This window comes from Rhinopithecus bieti, unplaced genomic scaffold (assembly GCF_001698545.2).
Source record: "Rhinopithecus bieti isolate Rb0 unplaced genomic scaffold, ASM169854v2 scaffold_82929, whole genome shotgun sequence".
In the NCBI taxonomy this organism is placed as follows: Eukaryota; Metazoa; Chordata; class Mammalia; order Primates; family Cercopithecidae; genus Rhinopithecus; species Rhinopithecus bieti.
Window position 1 is genome coordinate 23,949 of NW_016830474.1, and position 3,872 is coordinate 27,820.

Here is a 3,872-nt window from a genome sequence, read left to right on the forward strand (position 1 = left end):
ATACTTGGTAAGCAAACAAAAATAAACTGGAAAAAATTCTGAATTTGTAAAGCGGTATCAACGGTGTACATACATTCTAACATCAACAAAGTAAGAGAGGGGCCAGCATCTGGGGGGCCAGCAGGTTTTGTCCCACTTCCCTGCCTGCCTGTGTCACTGTGAGAAGCATCACTGGTCCAGGCATACAGTAACAGCCTTGTCCTCAAGCTGGGGCCCAGAGATGTGAAGAATCCCTGCGTTTTCAGGGGCATCTTTGGTTCCAAAGAAGCAGCTGGGGACGCTGGAGCCCTGGTGCTTATTTGAATGTGAGTGCTAGCTCAGGAGATGCTGGGGAGGGCTCCCTGGCTTCTGCCATCTCCAGCGTGTCCCACGGTCACCAACACTGAAGCCACTGCTCAGGGTGCAGGGGAGTCTGGCAGATGCTCCTGGGGTTGCAGAGAGGGAGGGCAGCTGAGTCAGCACAGGCTGGAGAGGGAACCTGCAGACACAGTCAGTCACTGGGCTGGGTCAAGGACCAGGGTAAAGATTCTCAGGGCCAGACCCAGAAGAGATGAAAGCAGACTGGGGGCTGCCCTGGGTCTCTGAGGCCTGTCCCTACCTGTGCAGAGAGAGAGGGACATGAGGAGAGGAATCCAGGCCATGGTGGACACAGCCCCTGACGCTCACAATGGGGCTGGGCTGTCCCAGGCTTGTCTGGCTTGTCTAATTTCCCTCCTGCCCCCAGGGAAAAGAAGGGGCTGTTCATGCAAATTCACTTCCCCCCGCCTGGATCCCTCAGACCCTGCCTGATCACTGATTCAGGAGTCTGAGAGGGGACCTCAGGACAGAGGAGGCTGAGGGAGGGGCTGCTCTGAGTGCAGGCCCAGCAGCATTGTGCAGGGAGCAGCTGTTGGGAACACACACAGGACCCTGCCAAGCCTTGAGAGCACCAGGCCATTGGGTCACATTGTGAGCACAGGGGAAAGCTCTGACTCTGCCAGTTGGAAGCCAGTGGGGCTCACCCAGTTGTGAGCAATCCCCAGACAGGGCCTGGGACAGGGCACGACACTCCTTACTGGTCACAGGTCCAACTTCAGTGTACTCAGGGTCTGGGTACTTAATGCCCCAGGACTTGGCACCATCATTCAACACACAGTCTCCCAGGTCTCTGTGTGAGCAGTATCCTCAGGTTTCACTTCACAAACACGGATGCACTCTCTGTGATTTCAGAGGCTTGCAACACAGAGGGAGAACTTCTCACTCCACAGACAATCCTGTGAATATTAGGGGCTCAACAAAACACAAAACAGTGGGGCTCTCTGGCCTGGTGCGGTGGCTCCCAACACTTTGGGAGGCCAAGGTGGGTGGATCACCTGAGGTCAGGAGTTCGAGACCACCCTGACATACATGGGGAAACCCATCTCTATTAAATACAAAAAATAAAAAAAAAATTAGCCGGGCATGGTGGCGGATGCCTATAATCCCAGCTACTAGGGAGGCTGAGGCAGGAGAATGACTGAACCCGGGAGCTGGAGGTTGCAGTGAGCTGAGACTGCGCCATTGCACTCCAGCCTGGGCAACGAGAGCAAAACTCCATCTGAAAACAAACAAATAAATGTATTTAAAAAAAAAAAAAAGCAGGGCTCTGACAACACTCAGACATTTTGAGAACTAATCAGAGGAGGCGTCCTTGAAATAAAGTTGTAAGAGACAAGTGAGGATGTGCTACTCCTGGTGAAATAACAGAACACAGAAAACAATGAGCTTGCTTTCTTCTTTTTTTTTGAGACAGAGTCTCGCCCTGTCGCCCAGGCTGGAGTGCAGGGGCATGATCTCGGCTCACTGCAAGCTTCACCTTCCAGGTTCACTCCATTCTCCTGCCTCAGGCTCCCCAGTAGCTGGGACTACAGGCGCCCGCCACCACGCCTGGCTAATTTTTTGTAGTTTTTAGTAGAGACAGGGTTTCACTGTGTTTAGCCAGGATGGTCTCTTATCTCCTGGTCTCATGATCCGTCCGCCTCGGCCTCCCAAACTGCTGGGATTACAGGCATGAGCCATCGTGCCCGGCTATATGTTCATTTTTACACAACTTTTGCCGTAGACATGAGTGTGAAAATCACAAATGCACCCTGATGTTCCTGGTCAGGTTGGAGATTCCAGGAGTTGCCAGGGGCCATGCAGAAAATAGTGGCCCACACCTGAAGCCCAGAACATACAAAATTGTTGACATATTTTGGCATATTTGTTAATATCATCACCACAAACCCAGAAATGCTCAAATCCTGTGAGCTAAAACCCCCAGGGATAGTTACAAATAAGAACTCAGAGTATTGGCCAGGCACGGTGGCTCACACCTGTAATCCCAGCATTTTGGGAGGTTGAGGTGGGTGGATCACCTGAGGTCAGGAGTTAAGAGACCAGCCTGAACAACATGGTGAAACCACGTCTCTACTAAAATAGCAAAATTATCCAGGTGTGGTGCCAGGCACCTGTAATCTCAGCTACTCGGGCGGCTGAGACGAGAATTGCTTGAACCCAGGAGGCAGAGGTTGCAGTGAGCAGAGATCACGCCATTGCACTCCAGCCTGGGCAACAAGAGCAAAACTCCCTCTCAAAAAAACACAACAAAACAAAAAAAGGAACTTGGCTGGGCGCGGTGGCTCACGCCTGCAGTTCCAGCACTTTGGGAGGCCAAGGTGGGTGGATCACAAGGTCAGGAGTTCAAGACCAGCCTGACCAACGTGGTGAAACCCTTTTTCTACTAAAAATACAAAAATTATCTGGGCATGGTGGTGTACACCTGTAATCCCAGCTACTCAGTAGACTGAGGCAGGAGAATCTCTTGATCTCTTGATCCTGGGAGGCTGAGGTTGCAGTGAGCCGAGATCGCACCATTGCACTCCAGCCTGGGCAATAGAGCGACACTCTGTTTCAAATAAAAAAAAAAAAAAAAAGGGAACTCAAAGTATCACTTGAGTACTAGTCTGGTTTCCTTCATCTGTTGCAACTTGCTTGTGCACCTGGTTCAAGACCCTCTGCACTCGCCTGGCCTCTCCTCCATCATGAACAGTCTCACTGCTGACTGGCATGTGTGGCCTGCACAGCCACCAACCCAGTGGACACACACAGCACAGAAAATGAGGACTGGAAGGAACACAGCATATGATTAGTGGTTGTTTTCATTGATAGGATAACTTTTCTCCAATCTTCTATAAATGATTATATTTTGACATAAGAATACTAAACAGAATAGAATGCTTTTCCTAGAACTGATTCCTGTTCTCTCAATAAAAGTTGGCTTTCCATCAAGCACGAATCCTCTACAGAAGATGGACACAGCAGCAGCATATGTGGACCCACGGATTTGGAAGATGTAAAGAAGATAGTGTCAATTTAGCTGGACTTCAAACATGGCAGAAGGACTGAGGGAATGCTACGATTGTATCACAGTATAGAGATAGGGCCATATGTACACTATTTCATGTTACATTAGGTGGCCTTTAGCTACAAGGCCAAGAACTCTGTTTCTCATTCATGTCCTGCTTTTTCTTTCCTTTTTTTCTTTTTTTTGGTCACCCTTCTTCTGCCAAAAAGGATAGAACAGCAGCAGCTCTCTTCCTGCTTGACAACCAACACCGCCATTCACTCCAGCCACTGCCCAAGTCAAGCAAACTCTGCGAGTAATTCATGAGCAGCACCACCAATGTCCTGAGAGTGACTCTGTGTCCTCCTAACTCCCCAAGGCCTGTTGGAGAAGTCTTCTGACAAATTAGAAGAGGAGAACCCAGATTTTGCCAATAGGAGGTTGCTTGTCTTCTCTTACTTGGAAATGTGGCTAAAGAAGTTGATATCCTAGGTTATCAACAATGCTCTGCAGGCTCTGGAAGCAGATG